General features: G+C 46.5%; 1 long non-coding RNA gene across 3 annotated transcripts in view; it reads left to right on the top strand.

Annotated features, from left to right (window-relative positions):
- Positions 1-2879, top strand: part of LOC146181525 (uncharacterized) — a 57150-nt gene extending 54271 nt beyond the window's left edge. For 2 of the 3 annotated variants that reach the window (XR_014700218.1, XR_014700216.1), the window contains one exon: positions 1737-2879. This is a non-coding gene — a long non-coding RNA (uncharacterized LOC146181525). The remainder of the gene's footprint in view (positions 1-1736) is intronic. The other variant, XR_014700217.1, reaches the window with a different exon arrangement.
- The last annotated feature ends 17500 nt before the right edge of the window (positions 2880-20379 follow it).

The raw sequence follows: 20379 nt of genomic DNA, 5'->3' as shown, positions 1-20379 counted from the left end.
TCACTGCAGGGTTGTCCAAATCTTCTGACATAATGTATGCAGAATGTTAACAGCGTCATGGTTAAGGTTTTGAAGCAAGTCAGCTGGAATGCCATCAATTCCGCTAGCTTTGTTGTTAGCAAGGCTGGCTAAGGCCCATTCAACTTCACTCTTCAGGATGCCCGGCTCGAGATCAGTAATCACAACCGTCTTATGTTGGGCTTGCACATTCGGGTCCTTTTTGCACAGTTCTTCTGTGTATTCCTGCCACCTCTTCTTTATCTCCGAGGCTTCAGTGAGGTCCTTGCCTCGTTTGTCCTTTATCAGGCCCAGCTTAGCACAGAAGCTTGCTTTGATATCTTTGATTGTCTTATACGGAGCTCTTGTGTTTCTTAATTGGTGGTTGTCCTCAACTGCTTGGCACTGTATGTTCAGGAAGGCATTCTTTTCTCTCCTTGCTATTTTCTGAAAATCCGCATTGAGAACCTTGTATCTTTCTCTTTCCCCCATAACTTTTGCCATCCTCCTTTCCTCAGCTATTTGCAAAGCCTCTTCAGATAACCAGTTTGCTTTCTTGCATTTCTTTTTCTTTGGAACTACCTTAGTAGCAACTTCTTGTATTATATCACGAACATCAGTCCACATCTCTTGGGGCTCTTTGTCTTCTAGATCTAATTCTTGAAATCGATTCCTCACTTCCACAGCATATTCTAATGGAATTTGTTCAGGATCACACCTGAAAGGCCTTCTAGTTTTCTGTGTTTTCCTCAGTCGAAGCTTAATTGTAGCAACAAGAAGGTGATGATCGGTGCCACAATCGGCCCCAGGCCTTATTTTTACTGCTTGTATAGCGCTTCTCCATCTCTGTCGGCAAAGAATATAATCGATCTGATACCTGTACAGACCGTCCGGTGAAGTCCATGTGTACAGGCGCCTCTTGTGCTGTTGAAAATGAGTATTCGCTATGGTCAGGTTGTTTTCTTGACAAAACTCTACTAGCCTCTGCCCAGCTCATTTTTCTCACCAAGACCGAACTTGCCTTTAGTTCTGGATATTCCTTCACTCCCGACCTTAGCATTCCAGTCTCCTATGAGAAAAACGACGTCTGATGATGGGGTGCGGTCTAAAAGGCATTGTAGGTCGGCATAAAATCTCTCAACGTCAGGTTCTTCAGCAGTAATGGTCGGTGCATAGACTTGGCTAACTGCTATGTTGAAAGGGTCACCTTGGATCCGAAGTGAAATCATTCGGTCGTTAATGGGGTTGTACCCTAGCACTGATTTGCCCATTACTCTGTTTACTATGAAAGCGACCCCATTCCTTCTCTTGGATTCGTTCCCACAATAAAATACATTGTTATTATTAACTTTTCCGTTGAGAGCTTTCCTGTAAGGTCAGAGTAAATTATTTTTAAATGATGCCTTGCTTCAAACCATTCTTTCCGTTCGGTTAAGAGAAGGTCTACAAACATTGTTTCCACACCTCGTTCGTCAACGCAATAGAAAAAATCTTTCAACTTGGTAGAATTTACTGCGTCGTTAACGTCAGAGAAGGTAAAAATGCTATATATAAGAACACAATAATTTCGATTGCCCTACGTTTTTCGGCTTCAGTTTGCTTCGCGACTGTTTTTTTTTTCAGGACACTTAACAGATGATGCTGCATTTTCCCGCTGTGCTTTGAGTTCCAATATTTGTTACTCGGAAACATTTTTAAAGCTGCCAAATATAATATTATACTTGTATTTTTTCTTACAGTGTCCTCAAGGACACAGAATTAACCAGTTCTGCGCACAAGGCTGTTGGTGCCAACAGCCCATGAGGCCTGGAGGTCCCCCTGGTCGTCTTCGGTGTGTCGAGTTCATGGAAACCAGATAGCAATGCAGAAAATGGGAACGTCTTCTCAGGCATGGTGGAGAATCAACCAATCCGCATGGAAGAAAAGCATATATTTCTTCGGAGCCGAAACACCAAAGTCAGAAATTGGTGGAACTCAACAGTGTGGATGCTATATAGCGCCTAAAGAACTTTCGGCTTGAAATATCCTGATTTTGTCAATAATTTTGTCCTGTTGTTTCTCAGATTTACATAAATGATGACATTAATTTTGACTGTTTAATATATCTTCTGCGCATAGCCCTAGCCGGGGGAAAACGGGTGAAAGGTTTTCATAATTCGCGTAAATAAAGCCGAAACCGAGAAATGAACGAAATTTTCCTAACGAATATTGCTAAACCACATCGAGGCAAATAACGATTCACCAATTAGCCCTGGACAAAACCAATGCAGGAGTTTCACACGTGGTCTCGTAAACCATGGTTCCAACACTCAATCGCGCCCGTGATGGGGTGAAGCTCGCTTTGTTCTGCACTCAGATCAAAGCGTGGTACACATTCGCGTTTAGGACTCAAAATACAGGCATTGAGACACGCAGTATTTGTCGCTTTTAATAAACTTGCCAAAATGACAAATCCTCCCTTTTCGTAGAGCATGTATTATAGGAAATTAGTCAAGGCTTCAAACTAGCATACCCACATATGTCTATCAGTGTGTTATTGCTACTGTAGTGAATTCTGCGATTATTTATCCCGAGCCGCAAATAAAGACTTTGAGTACAAATTTGTTCATATATTTTACCCGCAGTAACGCGATGTAGTAGTGCAGTATTAGATAAGTTTACAAAATTCTGATAGAGATGTGTAGAAATGCTTCAGGATGTCGGCTGTGAACACTTGGTACGTATACCTGATACAATTTTACACGTAGGAGTTTCACCCGTACTAAAGCCTTCGTGTACGCACGTCTTTCAATTACTTCCACCCGGCCTTACTTTTTACTCATACGGATCAGATGTACGGTGCACGAGATTTTCGCTTAGTTACATGTTGTGGGATTACATTCCTTGCCAGCGTACTTAGTTTACGTAGCTTATGCAGGGAATCAGTGAACCATTGTAACCTTTGATACTGGTTAATCGTGATTCCTCAATGAGCGGGATAATGAGCATTGTCTGTAGCATTGCTGGTTCCGGGATGTTTATAATGAACGTCTTTTTCACATGCAGGCTCTTGTGTAGGCCCTGCTCCTGCAGATAGTGTTCACGTGCTAATGCTGCAGATAGGTGCATTATCAAAGTTTACATCCGCAGTCAAGTATGCCTTCTTTTCTCAGTCGGACCAGATATGCATATTTCGAGTACAATATGAATTCCGTATGGTCCCCAATAAACACAAGGGACAGATGATTGTAAATTAAAATAAGGCTATTATATGCACTACAAAAATTTAGCACTAGTAACACAGCCGTTTACAACTGTAAAATGATATATATACATACATATATATATATATATATATATATATATATATATATATATATATATATATATATATATATATATATATATATATATATATATATATACATATATATATCGTGGCCGGGTGGTTTGGGCGCCCTTCTCGACTGCGGGAGGTGCTCAGGTCAAAACCCATCGCCGGACACACACCGGTAAAATGTGTACAAGCGTCCCCCGGCTCTCTCAGGGGTGTGCGCTTTTAAGAGGCTCTCCTAACACTGCAGTGCTCCTTCGAGGGCTTAAAGTTCCGAACAAACTAATGACCTGGAAAAGTGGGGTTGACAGACAAAAAAGGCCACATAATGGGCTTTTGCCGCGCAAGGCGGACTTATTGTTGCCCGATGGCGGAACTTATCACTGCAACATCGGAGCAACTATTTGAGACCTATGACCCCTTTCTCAAACAATTCACCACAAAGAATCGAGCACCAGGCCGGGGGAAAGCTTGTACCCATTGAAAAGCCTGTGGGTATACGGCGGCCCCAGGGATCGAACCTGGTACCTCCTGAACACGAGGCGGATGATACCACAAGGCCACGCTTCGGTAATATATATATATATATCAATGCCCGCCTAATCGATGCCACTGTGGGTCCTCTACTTGTCATTGTGATGCTGAACATACAGGAGTGTCTGTATACAATTGCTCGCTCATTTTCCATCCTTTATTTGCTATAATTGTCGCCTAAATTACTTTTATAACTGATTTCTATAACAGTTGTTGACATGTTTGTTTGGACCTATTACATGGCTTTAGTTCTCTCGCTCATGAAAATGGCGCTAAAAAGACTGAAACATACTCATTGCTAGCGGTTGCTTCTTTTGTGTTCGTCGTGGACAGCTTGCAACTGTCAGTACAGTAATACCGTTCAGAATACATCTCCACCGCCTGTTAATAATGATAGTGTTACGGACTTGTTCTCAAACAGAGCACGGAGGAAGAAAGAAGGAAGAGGAAGAAGAAGTGTGCGTGCCCGTTCGACATTTGTCTTGTGGCACTTGTGTCGTTCCCGCTAGCCGTGTGTACCTAGCGTACTGAACCGACTAGAACGTCTCCGTCGCGACGCTAAGGGCGTAACAATATAAATTATTGTGACATTTCGTCTTCTCGCTGTTTGGAAAGTGCAAACCCGCATGTATAACAGGTTATTTATGTCCAAATTCACGGGGAGAACATGGGAAATAGATGTCCAGCGGTATGAAACTAACACACAAAGCTGCTGTTTTCCCTTATATACGCGCCCAAAACGACAAGGCGCGCACAATTGACTTTTCGTTTGATATACCCTGAGGATGAAATATAGTTGCTCAGCAGTGAATTCGAAAGATGGCAGGACTCCCAACAATTATTTGCATCAGACGTGTTTGAGAATAATGTGGGCAAGCCCAAGTCCGCCTTGCCGCTGTAGAAGTCGCATAGCTCTTAAGTCATTATCTGCGGGGTTGACCAAAATAAAATAAACGTTCATCGAGAGCGGCTACCCTAATTTGTCCGAAGTAGAACTATTGGAGGAAGTCGGCGCAATGCGGGAAATATGTGGGCAACCCTACAAGGGCTGCCTGCATCGGCCCCAATGGGGGCATTTGTCGGCAGCTGAATTCAGGCCTAAGTCTCCCCCCGTTGCAGCACAAACATCGAGTCCACCGGAGCTTTCCAAGTATTGTCTACATCGGACCCATCGAGGACCCCCCTTCATAGTCCACTTTGGGCTGCCTGGAAAGAAGCAGTAGAGGGGCAAGAGGAGCAATCTGATAAAGCTCGCGGAAACTTCTCAACCATTCCAAGTAACACTTCGGCTCCGTGAACGCTCGTTCTGCAAACCCTCTTCTAGAGTACGATGTACAGAGGCTGGTGCTTTGTGTGCGTGTATGCATCCGCCAAGGTGAGACTGCCAGGCTATGGAGTTATGACTGAGTAACCATCAAGTTACATGGAACTTGATGGTTACGTGTTTCTTGGCTATGTGATTCTACGTGAAGCTATGTGATACAGGCAGATGAAAAGGTTTGATGAAAAGACAATAACAAATCTGTCCCACTCACTTTTCTATTCCTTTTGGTTAAAATGTTTGTCAAACACAGTGGCGTATGTCTTTCAATATATATGCCCTATTGCAAAAACCAGTGCCACTGGGCACCAGCGCCCCAGCGCCATACCTGATTATGGTCCCAGTATGACGCTGGAAACTGGGCGCACTGGGACGCGTCATACTGGGACGCTGAGCACTGGCGGCACTGTTCGCCCGGAGAAAAAAGGCGTGGGCTAAAAATAAAAAAGTAAAAAGTAACGAAACAAGTTAGATACATAAAAAAACCTAAAAAAAGTAAAAAAAAAAGAAAAAAAAAAACTTGCGCACCAAGGGCGCCTCGAACTCAGTCCCTAGGCACATATCAATCACTAGCTAAGCACGCTAACCACTCGACCACGCCGAAAACTGGATTTTATTGAAACATTTCTGTATTTTATGTCATGACCAGCATTTATAAGGTTGGGACTTCAAGATTCGCAGTCTACAGGCCATTGCTACCGCTCTAATAATTGCAACTTCTTGATCATTTTAGCTTGCTGTCTGCTCTCACGACTTGCAACTAATGTTCTGGGTGCCTATGCGCGCTATTTTGTGCACTGGAATCATTTTAACATGTGGAGTTTGACATCGCTTGCAAATTTACCAACGCCGGCTCTTGGGTGGTGCTCTGCTACCGTGGGCGTAATTTTCGCTGAATACGGAGCTTTAGCAGAAGCCTTCAAGGAAAAAAGTGCGACCAAGCTTCAATACCGGCAAGCGCCGCAGCGATGACCCTAATTGCGTGTAACTAAACCTTATTTGTATGTAAACATTGCGGGAAGCGTTGCGATGACCGAGGGCTCGGCTGCTTCATACGCTGGTTAAGAAGGAGCACAAATGCTTGAGAAGCACGCCAAATATTATGCATTACAAGCGCTGTATGTTGTTGCTTTTTCTCTCATGGGCCCACCGCTCGGTAAACTACTCTCTTCCTGGTTTTAGTTTTTCTTTCTGCTGTTTATACTGGGCCGTGGTGCAGGCTACGCTCGCCTGCGAATGAGCCCGCATTGAACATTTTGGCAGTAATCATTGTGTTAGAGTACTCTTAAGATCAGCTGTGAAGTTGGTTATGCATGGTAGCCCACATTATTCAATTCCAGCTTTAGTTGTGCGTTAATCGCCAGTGTGTCATGAGATCGAGGCGCGGCAGTTGTCTCTCTCGAAACGCTCGAAACGACCAATGGAAACGTGGAAACTATAGAAAAAAGATAACGCCTTTGTTTTCTTACAAATGCGCAACGACTTCGCAGCAAAAAGCGCTTGCTTGAACCATATTTTTTATATGCCCCCCCGATGGTCGATTGAAAGTACGCTGTTGCCGTGTTGGCCCCTGAGGGATGCTACTCCGGCTGACGCCACAGGCCGCACCGGCTATACTGGGGCACTGGGACCAGTGCGGCCCCAGCGCACATACAGCGCTTCTCACAGTGCATCGCGGATGCCAGCGACACACCCAGCGTCAAAAGGCTAATCCCAGCGTTTTTCTTCCAACGCACCAGTGCAGCCAGTGTCTTCCCGTTACTGCTCCAGTGAATATCGCAGACCTCCAGTGTGCCCAGCAGATCCAGTGCAAAACCAGCGCGAAAATCTTACTGGTTTTGCACTGGAGACGCTGGTTTTTGCAATAGGGTGTTTATAAAAATAAATAGGGATGCTGGTCTTATGATTTGCCACTATATTAACGAAGCTTTAAGAGAACGCTTATGATGAGTTCGTCAGAAGAAGCGCGCATTGAAAGCATCAGCAAGTATGTTAAAGCTTTGTTTTACTGCCTATTTCATTTTCTGATGTTTTTCAGACCAAGCTATACTCGACGATAGCTGTTACGGAGGAAGTTACGATTTCCTTTTAATGGACAAAGGAGTATGTTTATAGGGCGGTACGACAACAAACCGAAGCCTTAGTCTTGGAACTAGCCACTTTGAGCACTACTAAAGAGAGAGGTAATTAGTGTGAAAAGTATGAGAGTATGAGATTAGTATAAGAGGTCACGTCTGCCCTAAACATGCTATATGTCGCCGTGGTCGAGTTATCACAGATGAAGGAGACAAAGTGTATGGGCAGATGGTGCATTCTCGGTCACTGAATACTATAGCCTATTTAGTGGTCTGTGTTTTGACGTGCAAATCGTTCTGTGCTTGTTTCTAGCTCGGCGAGAGTGCATCAGCGTTTTACGTGGTGTGAACGCCTCCTACCAAGTAATATTTTAATATAGATGCGTGCTTTTGAATCTTGCGCGCTTGGGCTTATGCACCAAGGATCTTTGTGGCGGTAGCTACACTTGCACTACCACATAACTCAAGCAGGCGACTCGCGACACTGCCCATACATTCGTACCCATGACTCCTCCCCGTGAGCCCGTACGTCTTTTCTGGTGCCTCCAGTGATAACGTCGACAAATGAATCTCGGTGTCCGAACTTGTCAGCACCCATAACAGGTGAGACACAACATCATGCAGGGAAATATAAATTTCTTTTTGTTTTGCAGAGCCAGGCAGTTGTATGACACCCACAAGGACGATTTAACGAGTTGAGAGAACTTCAAAGAAAAGCCCGCGCTCTCTGCTGACCACCAGATGCTTTAAAGCTTGCAGCCGGAACACACCTTGATTCACGCACGTAGTCTTCCATGCAAATCTATGTCACCTACAATCAAGCCGTGCTAGCCCTATGACACCAGGTCGAAAACCGCCATGTCGGAATCTGCAAACGTGGGCCTCATATTAAAGGGCAGGGCGGACAACGCTTTTCATTTCCCCCTCTGCAAGGGTTCTCGTACTTTGGATGCAGTGGATGCAGGAGCAGTCCACATGGATTAAATTGGTTCTCCAGCACGTCGTACGCCTTGCTAGAAGTTTCTCTCCCTCCAACCTCCAGCCGTATTCTCAGGGGTGGTTTAGGTGCCCCTTATTAAGAAGTCTGATAGAAGGGGAACAGCATGGAGGACACCTTGCTAGCTCAGTAAGAACTTGCATCACGGATGCTTGTTCAGCAACCCTATGACCCCAAAAATGTCGTCACAACAGCGGCCGTCAAGTCGTTGAACTGAAAGCTGCGATGATGACATGCACAGCAAATACTTCTGGTTTGGCTTGTGGAGTTTAACGTCCCAAAGCGACTGAGGCAATGAGAAACGCCGTAATGGAGGACTCCGGAAATTTCGACCCCCTGGGGTTCTTTAACGTGCACTGACATCGCACAGCACACGGCCGCCTTGCTTTTCACCTCCAGCGAAAAGCGGCCGCCGAGGCCGGGATTCGATCCCGCACCCTTGGGAACAGCAGTCGAGCGCCATAACCACTCCGCCACCCCGGCGGGGGCAAATACTTCTGTCGCAAGGTTCAACCCGCTGTAATTGTTGGTGGACTCTGTATTCTTAACCGCGATAGGACAAGAGGCGCTTCCTGCTTTTGATGTCACCGTTCACCTTTTGTTCTTACTCGCAAATTATCAGTCCAGCAGGGGTACTACGTTTACCTTCTATCGCACCAACATTTTGACGCAATCTCGTGTTTAGAACGCGGCCGACCATATAAGTATGTAGTTGAGGCCATAGGCTAACTCGCGACAGAGATTTCAAGAGACGACATCATCATCATCTTCATCATCATCAGCAGCAGCAACCTGACTATATCCACTGCAGGGCAAAGGCCTCTCCCATATTTCTCCAATTACCCGGTTCTGTGCTAGCTTCATCCACTTGACCCCTGTCAACTTCTTAACCTTATCCGCCCACCTAACGACATAGACATACAGACGAGATAGGTAGCTTTTAAGTGATTACTTTCCTCGACATTCGTATCGGAGCGGCGACGAAACCATTTGTGGTACCACATTCTGTGTGGTGTCAGAAGACTCCATTGGTTCATATTATAGATCTCCTTTCGTGGCTGCCCACCGCGCCACAGATACTCAAACTGATGCTGTCGTCATCCGCCGAACTATATCCAACGCAGCGCGAAGGCTCTCCTTTATTTCTCCCAATAGTGCGGTCCTGTGCTAGCCACAGCCACTTCACCCAAGCTAGCACCTTACCATCATCCGCCAAACCTCTCTGCCGCCCTCTGCTAAGCTTTCCTTCCCTTAAAATACTATTTGGTACATTTAGCATCACCGGTAATCCTGTCATTGCGCCCCATGTCCTCCACATGCCCATTTCTTCATGATTTTGACATGAATTTCCTGTTGCTTTTTTGGACCAGTCAATATTAATGTTTGTCTATGTGTGCCTCATGGAGAAAGTACAGCATTGTTCAGGCATAAATTCATCCATGTGTAGGTCACGTACCTGTCTGCATCAGTCACTGAGGGTCACGTGGCTGGCGAGCACAATTTTTTCTTTTTTTATCATCACTCTCCACTCTGCTCTACAAGCTCATCGGAGTTGAGACAAGTACTGATTCTAGATTAGGGGTCTCATTCTAAATGCCAGTTACACAATCGTTCGCGAATTTCCCATTGATATAATAATATAAGCAGCTTGTTGAGACCAAATATGTTGTGCAATGTTGAAGATACCATGGTGTAATAATTAAGGTTTTATGGACGGCATGATCTTCCCAGCGACCGTTTCTGCTGACCCCGACGACAGTGAGACATCTTTGAGAACGAGGCGTTGCAAAAGACAGAGCACATCAGAGGCTTATTTTTGCTTAAGGTACAAACCACTATCTGCAGTATTTGGCGCCTGTACAGAGATATGAATAAAATATTCCTTAAACCAATAAAAGTTGGTTGATAATTGCTTTAGTTTTAAATACTTCGAACTTGCTCTTCGCAGTCAGAGCATGAGTGGATACAGTGATATTCAATTATTACCAGGTGCCATTTTGAAAACTGAAGGAAAACCACATGTCACTGACAATAAGCCATGGGAGAATGCACACATTCGACAAAGGAAAAAATAACAATGTACAGTTCAATATGCATCTAGACGACGAAGAAAAGTAAAATATAGTTAAAAAAATTTGGCGCATCATAGATAAGTCGCCACGGATGTTACAAAACATTAAACAGATGGCTAACAGCAGTTTCGCGCGCTGAAAAATTGCACTCCCCCCCCCCCCCAGCAATATTTCTAAGAAAGAATAACAGGTATGCATAACAATTGTTTTACTGTACCGGCCCATTGTTCTCCAGTATTTCTTTAACTGAATGGTTGAAATTCAATTTTGGCATGTTTATTGACACTCTTACACATCATATCAATGTGCTTAGCGTTGTCAGCTTGAAAAGGAAAAATATGCCCTGTTTTTGCTGCCATTTTACCCAAGAGGGCGAGCATTCTTAAAATTTCGACGTATGAGCGGCCTCATGAATCACGCTGAAGGCGTATAGAAGTAACGGTAGGGTCTGTAACGGCTGCGCTTTTAGGCAAAGTTTTATACCTCTCCACAGTTGAGAACAGCGCAACAGTCAAGCATTTTTAAGCGCTTCATAGACGGCATAAGCCTCGTGTCCGACTCAAAAGCAATGACAGTGACACATTGCAAGAGGCATTCCCTCTGTGCTTGCGTAGCAACACCCAATCGCACATTTCGGGGCCTTATCAAAGCTTTGGCTCTGCACTATCTGCCTTTATCTCATGGCCTGGGATTGTCATGAAAATGAAGCCTTATCCCGACAGAGGCTCAGCCAAGATATTAATGAGGAGCACTCTTTACCTACCCTGCCCTTACCGCCTAACCATTTTTCTTCAATGAATGTTCTCTACTACTGTTACTATATCGGTACGTACGACATATAAAACATGCCCCAAAGTCACCGGGAAAGGCACAAGCATCCCTCGATGAAACGAACGCAGCCTGTTGGCACATCAACGAAAGAACAGCAGCTTCATGATCGTCCCTCCACAGCACAACCCAGCGCCCCTGGCGCCGCTTTCTCGAAAGATGAGCAGCGCCACAAGCGTTCCTCCCATAGCCCTGCAACGTCTGGGACCACATCCCCCAAAGTATCAGCAAAAATCCGCAGCGAGCACCCAACTGGGCGCCGCTCCGCTGCAGGAACTTCATCGACAAAGGTGGCAACTGGCGTACAACTGCAAACGACACCTAGCGTGCTAGACTGGGGAGGAGTAGCGTCTACCATTAAGCCAGATTTGGCACCAATCGATGAAAGGCTGGAGCGATCAACCACAAGCTTTAGCATATCTGAGCTTGCAATCCCTAAGCCAAAGGCGCATGAGCGGGGCGCAGCTAATGGTGTCCTCGAAACTGCTCAAATACCAGTAGCTGCGTCCAGTCGGGCTGCTGCTGCTGCTGCTGCTGCTGCTGCTGCTGCTGCTGCTGCTGCTGCTGCTGCTGCTGCTGCTGCTGCTGCTGCTGCTGCTGCTGCTGCTGCTGCTGCTGCTGCTGCTGCTGCTGCTGCTGCTGCTGCTGCTGCTGCTGCTGCTGCTGCTGCTGCTGCTGCTGCTGCTGCTGCTGCTGCTGCTGCTGCTGCTGCTGCTGCTGCTGCTGCTGCTGCTGCTGCTGCTGCTGCTGCTGCTGCTGCTGCTGCTGCTGCTGCTGCTGCTGCTGCTGCTGCTGCTGCTGCTGCTGCTGCTGCTGCTGCTGCTGCTGCTGCTGCTGCTGCTGCTGCTGCTGCTGCTGCTGCTGCTGCTGCTGCTGCTGCTGCTGCTGCTGCTGCTGCTGCTGCTGCTGCTGCTGCTGCTGCTGCTGCTGCTGCTGCTGCTGCTGCTGCTGCTGCTGCTGCTGCTGCTGCTGCTGCTGCTGCTGCTGCTGCTGCTGCTGCTGCTGCTGCTGCTGCTGCTGCTGCTGCTGCTGCTGCTGCTGCTGCTGCTGCTGCTGCTGCTGCTGCTGCTGCTGCTGCTGCTGCTGCTGCTGCTGCTGCTGCTGCTGCTGCTGCTGCTGCTGCTGCTGCTGCTGCTGCTGCTGCTGCTGCTGCTGCTGCTGCTGCTGCTGCTGCTGCTGCTGCTGCTGCTGCTGCTGCTGCTGCTGCTGCTGCTGCTGCTGCTGCTGCTGCTGCTGCTGCTGCTGCTGCTGCTGCTGCTGCTGCTGCTGCTGCTGCTGCTGCTGCTGCTGCTGCTGCTGCTGCTGCTGCTGCTGCTGCTGCTGCTGCTGCTGCTGCTGCTGCTGCTGCTGCTGCTGCTGCTGCTGCTGCTGCTGCTGCTGCTGCTGCTGCTGCTGCTGCTGCTGCTGCTGCTGCTGCTGCTGCTGCTGCTGCTGCTGCTGCTGCTGCTGCTGCTGCTGCTGCTGCTGCTGCTGCTGCTGCTGCTGCTGCTGCTGCTGCTGCTGCTGCTGCTGCTGCTGCTGCTGCTGCTGCTGCTGCTGCTGCTGCTGCTGCTGCTGCTGCTGCTGCTGCTGCTGCTGCTGCTGCTGCTGCTGCTGCTGCTGCTGCTGCTGCTGCTGCTGCTGCTGCTGCTGCTGCTGCTGCTGCTGCTGCTGCTGCTGCTGCTGCTGCTGCTGCTGCTGCTGCTGCTGCTGCTGCTGCTGCTGCTGCTGCTGCTGCTGCTGCTGCTGCTGCTGCTGCTGCTGCTGCTGCTGCTGCTGCTGCTGCTGCTGCTGCTGCTGCTGCTGCTGCTGCTGCTGCTGCTGCTGCTGCTGCTGCTGCTGCTGCTGCTGCTGCTGCTGCTGCTGCTGCTGCTGCTGCTGCTGCTGCTGCTGCTGCTGCTGCTGCTGCTGCTGCTGCTGCTGCTGCTGCTGCTGCTGCTGCTGCTGCTGCTGCTGCTGCTGCTGCTGCTGCTGCTGCTGCTGCTGCTGCTGCTGCTGCTGCTGCTGCTGCTGCTGCTGCTGCTGCTGCTGCTGCTGCTGCTGCTGCTGCTGCTGCTGCTGCTGCTGCTGCTGCTGCTGCTGCTGCTGCTGCTGCTGCTGCTGCTGCTGCTGCTGCTGCTGCTGCTGCTGCTGCTGCTGCTGCTGCTGCTGCTGCTGCTGCTGCTGCTGCTGCTGCTGCTGCTGCTGCTGCTGCTGCTGCTGCTGCTGCTGCTGCTGCTGCTGCTGCTGCTGCTGCTGCTGCTGCTGCTGCTGCTGCTGCTGCTGCTGCTGCTGCTGCTGCTGCTGCTGCTGCTGCTGCTGCTGCTGCTGCTGCTGCTGCTGCTGCTGCTGCTGCTGCTGCTGCTGCTGCTGCTGCTGCTGCTGCTGCTGCTGCTGCTGCTGCTGCTGCTGCTGCTGCTGCTGCTGCTGCTGCTGCTGCTGCTGCTGCTGCTGCTGCTGCTGCTGCTGCTGCTGCTGCTGCTGCTGCTGCTGCTGCTGCTGCTGCTGCTGCTGCTGCTGCTGCTGCTGCTGCTGCTGCTAAACGAGTTGCCAGAGCAGAGGCCCAGCGCCGTCGCCGCCAGAATCCAGAGCAGTAAGCGAGGCTGAAGCAGAAGCTCATCGCCGCCGTCGAGAAGACCCTGCCGTTCGCACCGCCGAAGCGGAGGCTCATCGCCACCGTCGAGAGCAACCAGGTGTAAGCGAGGCTGAAGCGTAAGCTCATCGCCGCCGCCGAGAAGGGAGTCTTTGTTAAAGTAAGACGTGTGCAAAATAAAAAAATTCTGTGATAGCGCATACATGTGTTGCTCGATTTCTTTGCCTCAATCTATCGGAAAGGTGAAACAGCTTATTTGCTGCGCTCAAATTTCGCATTAGGAAGTGACGTAATCGTAAGTAACTTTTTCAGCTGTCAAAAGCCTGTGGACAATATCGACCACTATAACTCAAAATCATATACATTGTTGGAAAGTCCCCGCACCCTGAGGACGGGAGGACGGGGAAGAAATATATGCCAAAATATATTCAATGGAGATAATCCACCTACACTAAAAGGATCATATTGATCAATGCATATCATAATATGTGCGATGTTGGCAAGTCATCGTAGCTGCGCTAACAATATCGAGCACTGTTGGAAACCATCTCAACTAGTTGTAAAATATTGGCCATTGTAAGACAGTAAATATTCTGACAGGCTGCCAATTACGGCAGGCGAAAATGACGAACCCATAAAATGACGTGAGGCATTTTGGCTAGCCATTACAGTTCGTCGGGCAACATCGACCAGCATACCCTTGATCTACAAAATGGTGGAATGCCACCATTACAGGAGGGACGATATTGACATTGTATGTCAAGATATATTTAGTGTTGATGAGCCATTGTACGTACCATTGTGTGCGATGAAGTGTGTAATGTCCTACAGCTATCACAGTTCGTAAGGCAACATCGACCACTATAATTGAACATATATACAAAGTTGCGACGTGGCCACGACTGGTGGAAGAATATTGACCAATGTATGCCAATATATTGTTTAGTGGTGGCAAGTCGATAAAAAAGGAGAGCAGATGACGGAGAGATGCTTGATGACCGTGAGATGACGTTTAATGAATTGTTAGCGGGCCTAGCGCGAGTGCTCCTGCCCGCGCAGCTGCCCGATTCTTCTTTCTTGCTCGTCCGTAACATGGCCCGGGGCCACCGACAGATCGTCCCGATCATGGTCGAGGAAGTTTTCCGATGTTGATGATTCCATGGCATGATGATGAGCGTGCCTGGATGCTTCAAGAAGAGGAAGAAGGGAAAATAGAACGGCTTTCCGGCACGATGATTCCCGATAAATCTTGGCCCAGGACACTCTCGGGCCACACGTTACCATGACTCGATGGCGGAGGCCAAGGCACGCACCGCATGGCATAAGCAGGTGAGGATGTCTTCAAGTGTAGCGGTGCCTTGGGTCGTGGGGTCTTTGGTCGCCACATCAGACCAGTGGGGTCGCATATGGCCTTCGGGTCTCTCCTTGTGTCTTGTAGTCATGTGTGGCGTCTCGGGTCAGTCTCCTTCGCCGTGTTTTTTGGTCAAGCGGGAAGCGACGGGGCTGGTTGGATGACAAGGTTTTGCTGGTTCTGTGCCTCCTAACCTTCAGCCGACGACGCAAGAAGTCGCAGGGCACCGAAGCTCCGGATTAGGATGAGGGGGTGATGATGAAGTACCTAGCATCTCCTGCAAATGCTACGTGGTGGAAAGGCGTTGAAAACAGAAGAGAGGACAGAGAGATGATGTTTGATGACCGTGAGATGACGTTTAATGAATTCTTGGCGGGCCTAGCGTGAACGCTCCCGCCTGAACCACTGCCCGCTTCTTCTTACTTGCTCATCCGTACAAATATATTCGCTGCTGACAAGCTATCAATATTGCTGGGGCCATATTGGCTAATGTATGTCTTGATATATGCAATTTTGGCCACTTGCCACTGCCTACTGGGCAATATCGACCACTGGAACTGAAGCGATTTACGATCTTGGGAAGCCACTAAGACTGGCGGAATCATATTGACCTCTGAATGACAAGATATATACACAAAAACTAGACTGGTCCAAAAAATTATTGTACTTCCAGAATCAGTTCCTAGTGACATTATCACCTTCAAAGTAGTCGCCTTCACATTCACACACGTCTGCATTCGGTGCTGCCATTCCTCGTAACAGTTCTGGAACAAGGTTTTTAGAAGGTCCTTCAGGAAAGTCTTCGTTTTTTCCTGAACCTCTTCAACTCAGGTAAAATTGATTCCGCTTAAACAAGATTTAACTTTAGGAAATAAAAAAAAACGTCGCATGGAACCAAATCAAATGAATAAGGCGGATGCTTCATCACAGTAATGTTTTTGCCGGTGAGAAACTGGCAATGACAGACCAGGTGTTGCAAATGAATTTCCATTATAGGGCCGATCGTATGTGCTACCTGTGTAGATTTATTAGCGTACTGGAACGCGGGCAAGACAGCCGAAGAGCTGGAGAGAGGAAGAAAAAACTATCGGCATCCATTAACAAGGCTAAGGCCAGCCACAGCGTCCGGTAATGCACTTCGGCTACATGACGGTGCCACGAGATTGATTAGGAATGCGGCAATATTGTGTGTTTTAATGACTTATGAGCGCTTTGTCAAGTTCTGGTATGATAAATGTCGCTGCATTGGGCTTCATCGAACCGCTGAATTTCAGCTGACGAAGCGAAATATTTTCTGCGGCATCAGTCTGAAAATAATGGTTCGTCCGCTTGAGTTAAACAGCACATAATCTGTGCGCTTTATTACCTCCATACCGGACCGGCCGATCCATGCTCGGTTTTAGATGTATACCGAAAATGGTACACCTTTTATTGGTCGGTCATCATTGGGATCCATACCGCACATTCTGTGCGCGTATGAGATGTTTATTTATTTATTTATGCAATACTGCATGACTCGTTGCAGTACAGGCAGGCGGGGCATACAAAGTACAGAGTAATTACAATAGTAGACGTAACAAAAGGATTAAAATAATAGTGTACACAATACCAATGCAGCCTACCAGCTGCGAGAACAAAATTGGCAAAAAGAACACTCGCTCTTGTAAGAAAATAATTCCCAAAACAAAAAGCTTAGAATAAATGTACAAATGAACCATCAGTACAGTTTAAGCAATGAGAAGGAATATAACACAAAGATCAATTTGAGTAATTACTCATTCACAAGAAAATGAAATCACTAATTCAAACGGTCAATGGAGTCAGTACTGTTTAGTAGCGACTGAGGTAAATTATTCCAATCAGTTATAGTGCGTGGGAAAAACGAATATTTAAAAATGTTAATTATGGCATTATATGGAGTCAGAGAGTCAGCATGGCGATTACGTGTTCGGCGTGCTGCGATTGGCGTTACATAGGGCTCAGGAGGGAGGGTTAGGAGATTATTTTTAAGAATAAAAAGCAATTTCAGCCGTTGTATTTTTCTTCTTATTCCCTATACCTGATTGCTGTCGGGAAATCAGTCATGCGGTACCTCGAAAAGGTAAATTTGATTGATTTATGTTGTATTCTTCCGATCACACCGGTATCAGATTTATACCCAATATATAGGTCCAGTAAACAGATCATGTATGATACGAGATTTTTATAGAGTACCACGCAGAAGTTGAAAAGCTAACACATTAATGCATGACTATTTATGCTCTCAAGGGCGAATGGCAAGAATATTTTAAGAACTCAGCATATTCTAAAATTGAAGGGCGATTTCTCATTTAAAATAATGACCAAATATTGTATACACTCGATGCACATATATTTGGTTCCTTTCACATCGACTCATTTGTATAGAACTGGTGCTTAGCTTTAAGATGATGTGGTAATTTTTGTTTCAAAGTTTGATGTAGGCTGCAGCAGAATAAATAATGGAATGGTAATTCCTGGCATCAGCCATCTGCATTTGCTAAAGACAAGAACATATGTAAGACATTTCAGCAATAGAAATAGTGTCATCTGCAGGCAAAAAGTGATTTCTTCAGAGTTCCAGAAGACATATACGATGTCCCATAACTTAGGATTTTTCTGCAGCCAGTCCAACATTGCGTCTCTGTTAACAGACACTTTCTTGCAAGAGGGAAGTTATCCAATGCGTACAATAGTGCTGACAGTATGTGTGCTTCTGCTAGTGATTGTGCCCTCCGAGTGAGTAAAATTTAATTAATCTAGTTTGTGCAATGTTCGTCACACTCGAATTCAATGAAGTGACAGATGTATATTTCTACGTTATCGGAATAAAAGTTGCAATTCTTTCTCTTAGTGCAAATTTTTCAATCATCTCATAGTCCTATATTGTTATATAAGCGCTACATGACTCGAAAAAAGACGCAAACTGAAAACGTTCACTAATTTCAATTTTTGATGCACATCATAAAATAATGCATATTTTGACATGCTTGGGTTGGTTTGATGTAGCTTATAATTTCATTATAGCAGACGCAAAAAACAACAGAAATCATAGATAGAATACCATCTATTTTGGAAATATATTTCGCTTTACCCGCAAATTAGCTCAGCTTAAGAACAACGCATTATAGTCCCAGAAATATAGTACTATTTAGGTAGCTGGAGCGAATACTGGTGAGTCTATAGAAGAAAAAAAATATTAAAATCATACATTTTATCGACATTTAGAGATATTGTGATATATAAGCAAGAAATTAAAGTACTCCTAACACTTCAGCCATAAAACACGTCATGTTAGGAGAATCGATGCTATTCTATAAATTAGAGCGAGTAACTACGACTTCGCGACCATTAGGAGCCCATGAACCTTCCGCAAAAATACAACAGATCACACCTCATACTTGTTCTGGTGCTGCTACCTCCAAAATCATAATAATATCCCATCCCTGGTCATTATAGTAACAAATTAGGTATATTGAATACTGCTACAATACTTCCTGGTGTGGTGCTCATTTTGTAGTTCAATTAAATATTGATATTTTTGTGTCCGTTGATCCGCATTTTTCCGGTATTATCTAACAACTTTAACTTTGTAACATGGCAGGAAACAGCAACTCGACTTCTGATGTTTGAATTATTTACTGAATAGTACAGAATTACCAGTCACTGAGTTTTGTACACAATCATCATCATATCACCAGGCTGACTATACCCACTGCAGGGCGAAGGCCTCTCCCATATTTCTCCACTTAACCCGGTTCTCTGCTAGCTGCATCCAATTGACCCCTCCCTTCCCGTGTGCTGTGCGATGTCAGTGCACGTTAAAGAACCACAGGTGGTCGAAATTTCCGGAGTCCTCCACTACGGCGTCTCTCATAGCCTGAGTCGCTTTGGGACGTTAAACCCCACAAACCAACCAACCAACCAACCAACCAATTGACCCCTCCGAACTTCTTAACCTCATGCGCCCACCTAACTTTCTGCCGCCCCCTGCTACGCTTTCCTTCCCTTGGAATTCAGTTTGTTACCCTAAGCGACCATCGGTTATCCTCTCCTCGCACTACATGTCCTGCCCATGTCCATTTCTTCTTCTTAATTTCTACTAGAATGTCGGGAACTTGAGTTATTTCTCTGACCCACTCTGCACGCTTCCTATCTCTTAATGTTGCCCCTACCATTTTTCGTTCCATAGCCCTCTGTGTTGTCCTCAACTTAAGTAGAACTCTCTTGGTTAGCCTCCACGTTTCAGCCCCATAGGTGAGTACAGGTAAGATGCAACTGTTGTATACTTTCCTCTTGAGCGATACCGGTAAGCTGCTAGTGATAATCTGCGAGTGCTTGCCAAATGCGCTCCATCCCAATCTTATTCTTCTTGTTATTTCCTTTTCATGGTCCGGATCTGCGGTTACTATCTGTCCTAAGTAGACATATTCGCCTACTACATCCAGTACTTCGCTACCTAATGTAAACTGCTGTTCCTTCCCGAGGCTGTTGAACATTACCTTAGTCTTCTGCATATTGATTTTCAAGCCTACCTTTCTCCTTTTCTTGTCTAGATCATCAATAATTATTTCAGTTCATCCTCCGAGTTGCTTAGCAAGGCAATGTTATCAGCAAATCGCGGATTACTGAGGTGCATGTGTCAATATTTCCATTTCTATTGAACTGAAATATATAGGAAACATGGTTAATGTTCCACTGGCATATACCAAGCAATGTAAAGTAAGCTAGGGATAAGACATATATCTTTTAGAATTTAGTTTTAGGGGTGAATTTGACAGCAAGCAATGCTGCATCAATGACATACTTTCATTTTCCCATACACTCAACAAGGAAACTAATGAAACAAGTTTCTTACTAAGCGAAGAGGAGTTTGAAAACATGTTTGCAAAACATTCGGCCTATGCCTGTCTCAGAAGCACTTCAGATGTATATGCGCATTTTCTTACCTAAGCACGTTCATTTCGATGAATAGTTACGAATACCGAAGAAAATATTCATAAAGAAAAGAACGCCGCCGTTCGGTGTTAGAGTAAGCGACTGGGCTGGCTTACTTAGTACAAGGAAAAGGTCTAAGAATCACTTGTCTCGTATCCTCAACCTAACCCCAGTAGCACAAACGGGGCAGAATTGTGGGCCCTTGTTGACCCAGAGCGGATTGCCCAAGTGGGCCACAAATGGGCAGTTTGCAGGATTTGCAACTCGGCATTGGTGAGGACCGATATGGACTGCGCCTTGGGCTGCCCATGAGGGACAGTCACGGAACCCCTGGGGCTGCCCCAGTGAAGTCAATCAGGGTGGCCCACAAAAAACCGACATGGG

Source organism: Amblyomma maculatum, chromosome 8 (assembly GCF_055883805.1).
Source record: "Amblyomma maculatum isolate TAMU_Amacu chromosome 8, ASM5588380v1, whole genome shotgun sequence".
Taxonomy (NCBI): Eukaryota; Metazoa; Arthropoda; class Arachnida; order Ixodida; family Ixodidae; genus Amblyomma; species Amblyomma maculatum.
This window is presented reverse-complemented; position numbering and strand designations above follow the sequence as displayed.